General features: G+C 35.3%; 1 protein-coding gene and 1 non-coding gene across 5 annotated transcripts in view; both read left to right on the top strand.

Annotated features, from left to right (window-relative positions):
* The window catches only part of Pcdh9 (protocadherin 9), an 838,624-nt gene that overhangs the window by 701,514 nt on the left and 121,550 nt on the right, over positions 1 to 15,560 (top strand). The gene's annotated exons all lie outside the window — the stretch shown is intronic.
* On the top strand, positions 11,034 to 11,196 carry LOC113833298. Its single transcript, XR_003480908.1, has one exon. It is a non-coding gene; the product is annotated as a U1 spliceosomal RNA (small nuclear RNA).

Here is a 15,560-nt window from a genome sequence, read left to right as displayed (position 1 = left end):
AGTGATCCTGTGAGGGAACAAGATGAATTCATCTTTTCTGAGTTATTAATACTTCATAAAGCATATCACTGCTAGAGCATATTGGTGACTTTCATATGATGAGGCAAATAGCATGCCACCAGTGCAAATATTATGATAAGACTTTAATACCAAATTACCAGCTTAGATAAAACCCTGGTAGTTTCCAATTTAATAACTGATTTACATGCTGTGGATAAAGCACTAATGCTCACAATGGACATGACATCAAAGAGTCTAACATTCGATTTTACTTTTTATCAAAAGGGATTTCTACTTTAAAGAAACTAGATATGGACAAAGTTGGTTGTCAGAGCTTCTAACATTATGTCCTGCTGCATTCTTCAATTTCACATACTGATATAATTTCAGCTGCTTGCCTTTCAGAGTTGCTGTCCTCCCCTACCCCTCACAAAAGTGATCTCAGTGATAGGACTTTCTTAATTGTTATTTCTGTGCACTGACTTTTCCTTCTACCTTGAATCAACCTCACTTCCGCTTTAGCCTTACTGATTTCTAAGCAATTAGATATTTTCTTAAGGCATACATTTTTTTACACTCCATAATGGTTATTTTCCAATGTGATTTAATAATTTTATACACGGTTCTTGATTTCATAGGCTCTGAATATAACACCCAACTACTAGTGAGAATATTAGAGTAACTGAAATATTTTATGTGAATAAATAAATTTGTTCATTTTAGTGCAGTGTTAAAAAACGGAGTTAAAAATGCTTGAAAATAATTTTCTGTATATTTGCATATCTTTCAAAATCTACACATATTCTTAGTTTATGAGACTAAAAATGTGTATTTGAGGGCTTCTGGAGACATCTCAATGTGTAAACACATTTGTTGTGCATGCTTGGGGACCTAACTTGAATCTTACCATAATCTACACAAGTTAGTTTCAGTAATCCTAGAACTCTGAAAAATGGGAAACAGAGACAGGAGAATCCCCAAATCAGATGAGCCAGAGATCCTGTCATTTGCAGTGCAAAACTCAGAAATATTACTTCAAGAAATGAGAGGTCCAACAGTGGGGTTTCCAGACCTCCTCATAGACACATAAACATTTACCTAGTAAATGCAGATATACCTACACATTTCTCTCTCTCAATCTCTCTCTCTCTCTCTCTCTCTCTCTCTCTCTCTCTCTCTCTCTCTCTCTCACACACACACACACACACACACACACACACACACACACACACACACACACAGAAAAAAGAAAATTCCTATCATTATTTTTCCAATTCTTTGGAATGCTTTATGTTCTCAAAAACTATTTATCAGCCATTATGTGCCAAACACTGCATTCTGTTAATGAAATATACTATATCTTATTTTGAGTTAAATCATAAGCATATGAATATTTTAACCCTGAAAACCCATATCCCTTTTGATCAAGTCTGAAGTACATAATTCATTAAAATTACTTTCAAAGTTTGAAATGTGGCTAGAGATAATGATAAAAATTTCTTGAGATACTGCACTTTAATTTTGTTCTTTGTAAATAATATGTATTATCAAATTATAACAATTAAAACATCACACACATTTTCTATGAAGAAAAATCCACATTGTTTTGGACATTCACTAATGAGATTAGAAGAAGCTCAGTAAAGATAATGATAGTGGGCATGACCTGTGATCATATTTATTTCCATATATAGTATAACAAAAATTTTGAATCTTCAAAATTTGTTGTGTCATCTCTTGATATATTTGTAAGACCTAGCCCATTATTTCTTAATGTAAGAAATGTGTTTCATGGTCAGTGTAAATTAAAGAAACTTCTATTGAAACTCCTACCTTTAACATGTAATTTTGGAAAATTGATTGTTGCATTCTGGTCATAATATACATGACTGAACTCTTAGTTTCATTTGAGATTATCCAAACAAAAGACAATTTAATGTTGTTGAAATTAAGACCAACTTGTGAAAGTCTAATTAGCACTCCTTATTAACTTTTTATAAGTGAAAATACTTATTTGATTAGCATGCCTTTTAATATTATATTATTTGATTAGTACCAAGTTTAATCTTGTATGTGAGAATATATTCAAACAACACAATATGGTCAAAGTGGGTAAAATATGGACAGATCTGAATGGCAGTGACACTTAAGCTACATCCTGAATCCCTTGCCACTGTAGTTCATTAGGTGGGATAGTCCGTATCAGTTAATAAGAAATTGATTATGATAGGATATAGCCAAACTTTTAAACTAAGACAAACCAAGTAAGGAACAAATCCTTAATATAAATATTTACTTGAATGTTCGAAAAAGGTCCATTCCACTAGCATATAACATCGTTTAATTTACATGAAGGCACTGTCCTAAAATTTCCAGATTAGTTTATAAAATAGATGAATAGTTTGAATTATGAAATTGTCATTACTTGACGATTAAATTTTAATTAAGATACTTTATTTTGTACTTCTTGTGCATTGAGGTAACTTGTATTATAAAAATGATGAAAGTATAAGAAAAAATTAACTAGATATCATGAACATAAAATTTAAAAAACTGAAAAGACACAAATTTAAACCAATCATTAACATTTATTCTTTTAATTAACATTTGACAAGCTTGCTATTAGAAGTTAGCCTGACATAATTTAGCTGATGAAAATTCTAATTGACATTTAATAATTATGTTGATTAAACTATATGTTGTGTTCTCTACCATTTCAAATGATAATTACCTGCTAAAACATCCCTTTCATTTCAAAAGATAATAAGAAAAAACAATTTTTTAACATTCTTCTGATCCCAAGAATGTCATTTATATGATTTACATTACATAGGATTTAGAAATATGGAATGCACTTCCTTGCAATAAGTTAATCACCTTCCTCAGGGCACTGAGTCATATTCTCCTGGTGTGCAAATCATAGTCCTAGAGTTAATGACATCATACCTGGAGCCATGGCCCCTCTTACTGAATGGTGAGATTGCCTTCACAAGATAGTGAAGCCATTTAGTCTAAACTGTATTTACCATTTCTTCCTTATTCTAAATATTGTATTGCTGTCTGGTTTATTTTGCTTCTTATTTTTCTCACCACTCTGTCCAATTTCTGGCTTTTTCTTCCATCTCCAGACAAATGTTAAGCAAAGATTGAGTCTGACAGCAATAGTCTCAGAATCTCTGTAGCATTTCACCTGTAATTATTTAATCCAAATTGACCTCTTTCCCTTTTTCTTGAGTTTTCAAAAAGACTGATGAGAAATAATAGGCTTCCTCTCACTGTCCTCAATATATTTTTTCCCTAAATTCTGAGTTTTCTTTACTACTGCATCATAGAAAGTAAAAAATCTCCATCAAAGCCCACTTTGAGCTGGCTGTCTGGCTCGTCCAAAAGACTCAGAAAACATTTTTAACTATTACTTTTGACTTCACTGTCCCCTTGCCACCAGAAGAGGGAGATGCTAAAAACGCCACTCACTACGGTTTGGGAACCGTAATCACCCAAACCTCCAGAAATGACCTTAAAACCTTCTCCCTGATAACTAGTTCATTACCCAGGAAGATCATATGCAAGCTTCCAAAACATGAAGAGAATGCGCAGTCCTACTCAGCTGTAATGTCTATTAACAACACCAATAACCAGCATGTCACTGTAACATAAGGGTGCAGTAATGACACACATACCTTGGTGGCAACCTATTGCTGTCTAATCAAACTTAAGACCCACTTGACAAGAGGGAAATTGTGCCTGATACTGGAAACCTTGCTGATTTTCTAGGACTAGTGATAATATGGAGAGGAGAACCTACAATGAGAAATTTAGTAAACCAGCATGATCTCTACATTCCACAAATTTGTTGTCATCCTAATAGGCAAGTATGGTCTGAGCCTCTCATCAAGAAAACTTCTCTTTGAAACAAATGAAAGAAACCCAGGACGATTCAAAGCACAGCCTTGTGAAGCTCAGTCTGAAAGGATACATCTTCCATATACCTCCAACTCCCAAGGCTCAGGGATTATTGTAGAGGAGTGTGTGGGAAAATTGCAAGTGCAGGAGGAACAGGGCATTTTCAGTGAAATAGTGTCACCTAGGAATTTCAGAATGGACATCTCATCATCTAACCAAAAAATACTACCCCAAAATGAGATGAACAAGTGCAACAATAATAGATATGCTAACATGGATGTGGAAAGCCCAAAAAGCCTCAACCCTGAATAAAGAATTATAGACACCTAAGAAATGCTGAGAATAGGAGAAATAATTTTGCCTGGGGAAAAGCACATCAGTATTTTTATCCAATAGAAAATATTCATCCCTTAAGATATATATAGAAGCAACATCATACAGATTAACAGGTTGTGTTTAAGTATTTATGAATATATATATGCATGTAAATATATATATATAGATACATATCTGTATGTAAGTAACAATAGTTAATGAACAAGGAGATACCATGAATTTGAAAGAGAGCAAAGAGGGGTATTTGGGAATGTTTAGAGTGAGTAAAGTGAAAGGAAATATGATGATTTGCATTATAAATAAAAAGAAATACCTTTTAAAAGTAAGTCTCTGGCAGGGCAGTGGTGGTGCATGCCTTTAATCCCAGCACTCCAGAGGCAGAGGCAGGTGGATCTCTGTGAGTTTGAGACCAGTGTGGTCTACAAGATCTTGTTCCAGGACAGTCTCCAAAGCCACAGAGAAACCCTGTGTCGAAAACCGCCCCCCCCAAAAAAAAGAAAAGAAAATAAGTCTCTGCTAAATTAACATTGCAAGGAAAGATGCATCTCAGTCTCCCTGGGGAGCAGAAATGGTATTGGATAGGTAGGGTGTTAGTGGGAGCCGAGGAGGAGGGGAGGGAGAGGGAACGGGGATTGGCATATAAAACAATCTTGTTCCTAATTTAAATTTTTAAAAAATTAAAAAAACAAGTACAGATGCTTAGTTTTCAAAACTAATATAAATAATATATATTGAAAATATAACTAATTTAGTAACTTTCATAGCAATAATTGAAGTTATCAAGGCTGTAACCGTATATATAGTGAAAAGAAGGTATGTGACTTACAATTCTGAAGGTACCATGTTCTACTTGCATCAGATAAATGAGCTCCAGCCTCAGATATGCTGTCACTAATTCCTAGAGATGGCTTTAAGAACCGGGCTTAGAGTACTTTAAATCGTCATCAGCATTTTACATCTTTCACTCCAGGAATACAACACCACCAAGTAAAAACCAGGGCTCTTTGTGCTAAGTTTCATTTAAGTAGAAATGCGGGATCACTAATATAATGTTTTAATATTTTCTTATAACAAATAACCAGGAAGTACATGTTTTAATAAACCCACTTGTGGTTGAATGTAAAGGAAACCCTGAACAGAGAACATTCACGGTATAAAAATCATTAAAGCCACAAACAAAAATGACTCTTACCATTTAAGCATCTTCCTAGAAACTATTTACAATTTCTACGTTGAACATAATTATTCTATGAATAATTAAGTCGAACCATGTTAGTAGTCTGACCATGAAAGGAGTTGACTATTTATTCCATTTGTCTTCTTTAAGTAGTTTGTGAAAACATGTCAGGAGCAACGATAAAACCCTAGTGAATCTCATGTCATTAAAACATAATCATCCATGTTCCTTTAAGCTTTGCTTTGAAAGCCTCTGCCCATTTTGCCAATCCTTTTTTAGTAATCACTAAATATATTGGCAGGTGTCCTGGTTTTGAAATATAAAGTTTTGGGAAGTGTTCCTTAAAATCTTTGATTTTCCTAAAGAATGTCTTTGCATACATGTATTGCCAAATGTACGGTATTCCTGGTATGCAATATGTAATTCAAAACTGTTATTTGGTTAAAAGTATAGCAACAGATTAGAATCAACTAACTAAGTGTGTCCTCTGTGGTCTCCTAGTGCTGCATAGACAACAACTTCAATTTTGAATAGTCAATAGAACACAATGTCCAAAAGGCTTTCGTCTCAACTCTTTCACTTGGTGGTTTTGCATTTTGATACATTGGCCTAATCTGTTTCTGTGTCAGGATTTTACTGCTTAAAATTAAGATAGTATTAATACTTAATTCATGGAATTAGGGTATTAATTGAAAGAAATACCATAGAGAGAGGAATGATGGATTGTTACGATGAGGGTCTAAATTTATTTTAATTTTCCATGAGTGGCTGAAGCAAATGCTCAAATTTTACTTTGAATAGAATAAGTGATAATAGAAGTTTGTAAGTTATTGCACACAGAGACCTGCCCTGCATTGAAATCTCACCAACACATCCATATATGACTATCATCAAATTTCTTGATATCAGGCTACTTCCAAGATGAACATAGAACTCAGCTTAACTGAAAAAAAAATGGAGGTGTAATGGAGATTGGATAGAGGGAGGAGAGCAAATGATATAAATACAGTAGTCATGAGAAATTATCAGAAAAAGAGAATTATAAGATCTTTAACAGATTGACAGCCGTCTATATGATGCTTTATCACTAAGGTGCAGGTAGGCACATTTATTTGTAAATCTATTTATGATGCACATCACATCCTGGGAACTTGAAAATTCACAGTTCAGCAAGTCCTCTGAATGTGAGCGAAGTTCTTTTCTATCCTTCTGCACTATGAACTCGGAGTTGCTGCTGCTATGAACCAGTACGTACTGCAGTGAAGCACGCTGCATGCCATGTGATGTTACTTGCATGCTGCCTTTCAATTCAATCCATTTTGCAACCTGCCAAATTTCTACTCTATATTTAAAGATAAAAAAATAAATTAATAGGTGGTTTGAGCCTTGTCACCACAGTGACAACAATTGACTGCCTCTCAGTAGATATTTACTTAATGTAAAACAAACAACAAAATAATGAGCATCCTAAGCTTCATAACGAATATTGCTCCTCTGAAAGGATTCAGAAATGTTTTAAAAATCCACACACCCATTCTCCTTCACATACTACGCACAACCAAGATCTGCTACTGTGGGGGGAAAAATGCAAGAGAAACTTCCCCTTGTATTTATTCTACTCTCATTTAGTTTGTCACTACTCTTGCCCAAATATGCATGTGTGAAGCAATGATAAGCCAAGAAAAGGATAATATCAATTTCAGAGTTGGGGGGTATGGCTGGATTTGGAGGGAGGGTCAGTGGAAGGAACTAAAGGTGGGAAGAGATGAGGAAAGTAATTTAATTCTATTTTAATTAATGGTGCACTATTTAAATTGAAGATAAAAGCCTGAAGAGAAAGTGTTATGTATTTGACTCAGCCAATCTATCCACAAGAAGAGACACTGAGATTTAGCACAGTCTTCCTGACCCTAGTACACTCAGGTTATTCCAAAAGTCAGAATGAATGAGGCAAATTCCACTGCCACTTACTTCTTTCTTAATGGGCTCTGCAGTGCTAAGGATGGCCTAGCTCTTAATTTGCTAAAAACACCTACCTTGAAAAAAACTGCACTTGACCATCAAACTTGTGCTGCTGCTAGTTACTTAAACACTTTGACCTCAGTATCAAGAACTTTTAAAATAACCAGCCATTTTCCCCCTTTTCTTTAGCTGCAGGCCATTGTTCTGTGTCCTTCTTTCTTATGACATTATAAATGATGTCCTTCCCTTAATCTCAGGGTTACCTTGATGATATTTATAGACCTGGTTCTGATCCCTCTGAGGGAGCTCATCAGTGTAGACTTTACAAACTCACCATTTTGTACTTTGAAACTTCATTTTCTAACGTTTATTTTGGCTGAAAAAAAGTAAGCATCAAAAAAAAATAACCCACTCTTGCCCTTGTGTCCTTTTTAAAAACTATGTGGATTGAAAAATATCTTAAAAAGCAAATCACAGGAGCTGGAAACATGGCTTAGCTATTTAAAGATCTTGCTATGCATGAATGCAAGAATGGGGGTTTGAGTTGAAGCCTAATTCCTAAATAAACCTGGGCCCAGTAGCACATATTGCTGTTATACCTTTCCTGGAGAAGTAGACACAGAATAGTCACACACCCTTTTTCTTAGTCATTCTAGCTAAACCAGCAAGCTCAAGGTTCACATTAAGCCACTGTCTAAAGAAGTAAGATGGACAATCATTGAGGAAACTGTCCAACTCATGTGCTCAAACAGAAGAATATCCACACAAAAAGGGAATGACAAATGAAAGGAAAATTACATTATGGTAGAGGATTGTATCCTCCACCTGGTTGTCATTTGCCCAAGTTTGCCCTTCTGTTATTTACATTGCTGTCGAGTCATTGTTGTATGCCACTGATTTGTTTTGCCTATGCATTCTTTTGTGCATAAATTTATTAGTCTCATTAGCTTCCTGAAGTTTTGTCATTATTGTCCTTAAGATTTTAAAATACTCTGTGTGTATGAGTGTTTGCCTGCATGTAAGAATATTAACCATATCATACCTGGGGACTGCAGAGGTCAGAAGGGTGCATCAGCTCCCCATGAATAAGATTTACCGACAGTTTGAGCCACCAGGTGGGTATTGGGAATTGAACATAAGTGTTTTCAAAAGCAGCAAATGCTCCTAACTATTGAGCTATCTCGCTATTAGTGTGTTTGTCATACTTAAGGTGCTGTATTTACCTAGAGTCAAATTTAGTCTTATATTGAAATTGGAGTCAGAAGCACAAGGGTCTTTTTCCTTAAATGAAAGAGTTTTGACAAATGCAAAGAGGAATCAAGTATTCTCTTATATCAAGTTTATATTTCTAGAACTATTAAAATTATATCCTTATTAAAAAGAAACAAATATTCTCTTTTTTCTTTGAAAAAATTTCATATTTTTAAAGTAAGAAAGATACTTTGTACACAATGAATATGTGGCCATTTATCTACTAAATATTTAGTTATTTGGATATTTATGGGCTTTTGTCACAGCAAGTGTACATTTTTAAATGTCAAAACATTTTTAATGTTTAGGATGAATTTTCCTGTTTGATTAGATTGACTCTCAAATATGTTTTATTTAAATAATCAATAAAATATAATTCAATAATGGAATTTATGAAGAATAATTGAGAATATCTGTAATGATTTTAAAGCCATTAGCCTTAGACATCCTATTCAGGCAAATATTCCACTGTTTAATAGGAGCACATTTATGCGTGTGTGTGTGTGTGTGTGTGTGTGTGTGTGTGTGTGTGTGTACACATATATACTTACACACATACATATATATGCAAAGTCTTCAATCATATTCAACATAGTATACTGAATATTATATTGGTATTTATAGCCATAGAGAGGAGCTTCCTTCCCTTGACTGGTAGATTACATCCATTGCAACTCAGATTAAGATTTTTCACAAAAATGGCATACAATTCTAATGACTGTTGTGAGAGAGTTCACAATGCTGTTCTTAATTGAGACACATTATTACATTATGTTATGTTGTGTTTACATAGTATTGTGTTTTATATTATACTTCTCAAGTAGCACAGTGTTACCAATCGAGGTGATTATACAAGTTTAAGCAACATGTTTCTGAAGTATGTACAGAGACATATATGGATTATTCATACTTTTATAAGTATCTCAAATACTGTGCTTAGAGGAAGGACTTTTTGACAATTTTCCATTCATTGAGTATAATATGCTTTTTGAGTATAATATGCTTTCAGTATTTCATACATTGATTATATAGAGCTGAATAAAATGTTTATAAAATGAAATATGTAGCAATTGGCTTTATAATTTAATGTAGAAATTTAATGGAAAACTTGGTTTTAACTTTTGCTAAATGATTTATCAAAGACTATTACAACAGCATGTAGTTTCTTTACAAAAGATATTTTTAAAAATAAGAATAAGGTGAAATATAAATGCTATAGTTTATGTTTTTAAATAGCATATTATTAACTTGAAATATATCATTTTAAACCTGTTATTTACAAAAATAAACATTATTAATGCAGTTAATTTTCTTTCATTTTTATCTATAAAGACATTAATGGGGATTTTACACTAAGTTCACTTTAACTAAGCTGTCATGTTAACATACTAAAATTTGATTGATGCAATTTCCTGTGTAAATACCACTAGCATAATTTTATTATAATTTTTTACTTAATGTCACATTTCATGAAAAAACAAAACATATTAGTGTAAAAAAAAAAAGACAAAGACCATAAAATATTTGTTTTTCTCTATAAAAATCTGTTAATGAAAGCTGGGTTGTGGTGGCATACAACTTTGATTCCAGCACTAGGGAAATACAGGAAGGCAGATCTCTGTGAGTTCAAGGCCAGCCTGGCCTACCAACTGATTAACAGTATAGCCAGACCTGTTACATGGAGAACAACAGCAACACAGAGTCATTTATCCACCCTCATTTATTCACATTTGAGGGTGACAGTTGAAGAGGCTTTATTCTGGGTCCTGGTTGCCATCAACAGCTATGACCAGCAAACTTTCTGATGTGGAATAAAAGCACACATCCAAGTGAACAAGGGAGTAGTCAGTTCCCTGCAATGAGATGGAATTAAATGAATAAAGAAGGATAAATGTAAGTAATAAAATGAAATGGAGGAATGCATCATTTCAAGAAGACAAGCAAATAGAGATGTTTCTGCTCCTTATATCATGAATATGCAGTTGGGAAATTGTGAAGGTAATGGAGAATCACATAATTAGCATTTAACTATGTAATCAAAAGGGTTTATCAGCTATATTAAGCAATTATTTCCCGTCAGTTCATGACTTAAATTATTATAGCCAAATCATTCTATTTTTATACAGTTTCAAAAATTGCATCATGAAAAATTCTTAGTACATTTTAGTGTTTTATTTGTGTAGAAAACATTTATTAATTTCTAAGGCGAGTGTTATATTTTCTCATGTTAACACTATAGCTAATAGTACTTCCTCATTTGCTTTTCCTGTGTTGTTATGCAATAAAATTACAGTACATAATATCCTTTCTTTCCAATTCGACCTGTAAAATCAAACAATGTCATATATCTGTGTATATACAATGAAATACTCTACTAATAGGTTGTGCTTAAGAATTATTTTAGGTACTTCCCCGGCAGGTGAAATACCATGATCATTGATGTGGTTTTCCAAAGCCAATGCTTACATACTGCACTCTAGATGTAATGACCCCAGCAATCTCCCAAAATGTGAAAAACTCAACATCATATAATTTATGGTAGTAGGGAATTGTGTTCATGTTCCCTCCTCAAAAAGCAATTATTTTACATGGAAACTTCCACATTTATATTTTCAGACTGAATACAGAATATGTACTGAATACAGAATATGTATTCTGAATATAGAATAAGCATATCTTATTGTTCATCTTAATTAGTCACTGTTGCTATTATAAAACACCATGACTGCAAACAACTTGGGGAGGAAATGGTTTATTTGGTTTATACTTCTACTATAGTCAATTACAGAAGGAAGTCAGGATAGGTTCTGATTAAAGGCAGGAAACCAGAGGCAGAAGTTGCTATAAAGGTTATGGAGGGGTGGTAATTACTGGCTTCTTCTTCATGGTTCAGCCAGCTAAGTTCCAGGGACAGGTCAGGATCTCACTGATAAGAGATTTATACACGGATCAGGCTACACAACTGTCACAAACATGCAAGCTGTGTCAGTCCCATGCAAGCTCTCTCTTGGTCTAGATTCCATGTGGTCTCAGAATATCAGGTCAGCAGTCTCTGTGTTGGGTTCTTCCATCATGACCTTGAAACCCTAGCTTGTTTAATCCCCCCTCCCTTTCTTGAGGAGGACTCCCAGAGCTTGACCCAGTATTTGGCTGTTGATCTCTGCATGTGCTTCCATCAGTTAGATTGATTCCCATTTTTCTGAGAAACCACCATATTGATTTCCAAAGTGGCTATGCCAGTTTGTACTCCCATCAGCAGTGTTCCCCTTACTCTACATCCACTCCAACATAAACTGTCATCATTGTTTTTGATCTTAGCCATTCTGACATGTGTAAGATTGTATCTCAGAGTCATTTTGAATTTCATTTCATTGTTCAAAATTAATTGTATTTTGGCCATTTGAGATTCTTCCATTGAAAATTCTGTTTAGATCTATACTCATTTTTTAACTACATTATTTGGTATTTTGATATTTCCTTTCTTGATTTCTTTATGTATTTTGGATATCAGCCTTCGGTCAGATGTGGAGTTTGTGAAAATCTTTTCCCATTTCATAGGCTGACATTTTGTCTTACTGACAGTGTCCTTTGCCTTACAGAAGCTTTAGTGTTTATTGATGAAGGATAAACATCTCTTGTGTTTTGCATCGTCTTTCTGTAGTCCTACTTTATCTGCTTTTAATTCCTCATTTATAACATCAACTCAAGGTCTGTGTTGGGATCTTGATGGGGATTGCATTGAATCTGTAGATTGCTTTTAGCAAGATTGCCATTTTTACTATGTGGATCCTACCTTTCCAAAAATATGGGAGTTCCTTCCATTTTCTAGTATCTTCTTTAATTTCTTTCTTTAGAGACTCAAAATTCTTATGGTGCAGGTATTTCACTTTTTTGGCTAAGGTTTTCCCAAGGTATTTTATGCTGTTTGTGACAATTGTAAAGAGTGATGTTTCTCTGATTTCTTTCTCCATTAATGTATCCTTTGTATATAGTAGAGCTACAGATTTGTTTTTAGTTAGTATTGTATCCTGCCACTTTGCTGAAGGTATTTATCAGCTGTAAGAGTTCCCTGGTAGAGGTTTTCAGGTCACTTTTGTAGACTATCATGTCATCTGCAAATAGTGAAAGTTCTTCCTTTCCAATTTTTATCCCCTTGAACAATTCTCAACTTTATATAAAAAACAAAAGACCCAGGATAGGCAAAACAACCCTGTACAATAAAGGAGCTTCTGGAGGCATCACCATCCCTGACTTCAAGCTCTATTACAGAGCTATAGTCCTGAAAACAACTTGGTATTGGCACAAAAATAGGCAGGTAGGCCAATGGAATAGAGTTGAAAACCCCAATACTAACCCACACACCTATGAACACTTGATTTTTGACAAAGAAGTCAAATTTATAAGATGGAATAAAGAAAGCATCTTCAACAAATGGTGCTGGCATAACTGGATACTGGGATGTAGAAGACTGCAGATAGATCCATGTCTATCGCCATGCATAAAACTTAAGTCCAAATGGATCAAAGACCTCAATATCAATCCAGCCACACTGAACCTATTAGAAGACAGAGTGGGAAATAACCTCGAATTAATTGGTACAGGAGACTGCTTCCTGAACATTATACCAGTAGCACAGACACTGAGATCAACAATTGATAAATGGGACCTCCTGAAAAAAAGAAGCTTCTGTAAGGCTAATGACACAGTCAGCAAGACAAAAACGGCAGCCAACAGACCGGGAAAATATGTTCACCAACCCCACAACTGACAGAGGGCTGATCTCCAAAATATACAAAGAACACAAGAAGGGAGTCTCCAAAACACCAAACAATCCAATTAAAAAGTGGGGTACAGAATTAAATAGACAATTCTCAATAGAGGAATCTAAAATGGCTGAAAGCACATAAGAAAGTGTTCAACATCCTTAGGCATCAGGGAAATGAAAATTAAAACAACTCTGAGATACCATCTTACTCCTGTTAGAATAGCTAATATCAAAAACACCAATGATTGTTTATGCTTGAGAGTATGTGGAGAAAGGGGAACACTCCTCTACTCCTGGTGGGAGTGCCAAATTTAACAGCACTTTGAAAATCATTATCATGACTCCTCAGGAAAATGAAAATCAATCTACCACAAGATCCAGCAATTCTACTCTTAGGCATATACCCAAAAGATGTACATTCACACAACAAAGACATCTGTTCAACGATGTTCATAGCGGCACTATTTGTAATAGCCAGAACCTGGAAGCAACCTAGATGCCTCTCAACTGAAGAATGGATAGAGAAAATGTGGTACATTTACACAATGGAGTACTACTCAGCAGAAAAAAAAAATGGAGCCCAGGCGTTGGTACCACTCGCCTTTAATCCCAGCACTCGGGAGGCAGAGGCAGGCAGATCTCTGAGTTCGAGGCCAGTCTAGTCTCCAGAGCGAGTGCCAGGATGGAAACCTTGTCTGGAAAAACCAAAAAAAAAAAAATGCAATCTTGTAATTTGCAGGAAAATGGATGGAACTAGAAGAAACCATTCTGAGCGAGGTAACACAATCACAAAAAGGCAAACATGGTATCTACTCACTCATATGTGGATTTTAGACATAGAGTAAAGGATTACCAGCCTACAATCCACACTTCCAGAGAAGACAGTAAACAAGGAGGACCAAAAGAGAGACATACATGATCCCCTGGTGAAGGAGAAAGGGACAATATCTCCTGAGCAAATTGGGAGAAGGGAGGTGGGGGGAGGGAGCTAGGAGAATGAGAAGGGGAGAAGAGGAGGGGGAGCACGACATGAGGGAGCAGAAAGGTTGAGGCAGAGGAAGAATAGAAGAAAACAATAAAGGAGATACCATAATAGAGGGAGACATTTTAGGTTTACAGAGAAATCAGGCACTAGGGAAAGGTCTGGAGATCTACAAAGATGACACCAACTCACAATCTGAGCAACAGAGGAGAGGCTAGCTTTAATGCCCTCCCTTGGTAATGAGATTGGTGAATGTCTTATATGCCATCCTATAGCCTTCATCCAGCAGCTTGTGGAAGTAGAAGTGGACACCCACAACTAATCACTGAACTGAATTGGAATCCAGTTGCAAAGAAGAAGGAGTGATGGGCAAAGGGGTCCAGAACAGGCTGGTGAAACCCAAAGAAACAGCTGACCTGAACAACGGAGCGCTCTTGTTCCCCAGACTGATAGCTAGGATACCAGCATGGGACTGATCCAGACCCCAGGAATCTGGGTTTCAATGAGGAGACCTAGGAAATCTATAGGACCTCCTGTAGATAAGTTCAGTACTTATGCCTAGCATGGGTGTAGATTTTGGGAGCCCATTCCACATAGAGGGATACTCCATGAGCCAAGACACTCCGAGGTGGGCCTAGGCCCTATCCCAAAGGATATGATAAACTCTGATGACTTCCTATGGAAGGTCTCACCCTCCCTGGGGAGCAGAAAGGATATGTGATATTAGTTGGGGAGTGGTAGGGGAGGAGGGGAGGGAATGGGACCTGGGATTGACATGTAAAACAATCTTGTTTCTAATTCAAATAAAAAATAAATAAATAAAATAAATCTTTAAAAAGAAAAAAAGATCAGCTCAGTATACAGAAGAGTAATAGTGTCATCAATTATACACTGAATAGACTTAAACTATTTATGGAACCATCTAATTACTATGTCTTGTGATCACAAATTGAAAAATTCTTTACTTCTCCTTTTTACTTTTATTAGTTTTGAACTCTACCAGTTTCTTCAATTATATCCTAAAATATAGTAGATACAGCTATAATTTGCTGTAATATATTATTTCATCTTCAGGATCTTAATGGTTTTCTGTTTCCATTCTTTAGTTTTTATGTGGTCTGATATGGATTAGAATTGTTAGGCAACTCAGTCAGGCATCACCCATGGGTTTTAGCAGCTACCAC

This window comes from Cricetulus griseus (genome assembly GCF_003668045.3).
Source record: "Cricetulus griseus strain 17A/GY chromosome 1 unlocalized genomic scaffold, alternate assembly CriGri-PICRH-1.0 chr1_1, whole genome shotgun sequence".
NCBI classification, from domain to species: domain Eukaryota; kingdom Metazoa; phylum Chordata; class Mammalia; order Rodentia; family Cricetidae; genus Cricetulus; species Cricetulus griseus.
Note: the sequence above shows the minus strand (reverse complement) of the source record. Positions and strands in the feature narration are given on the sequence as shown.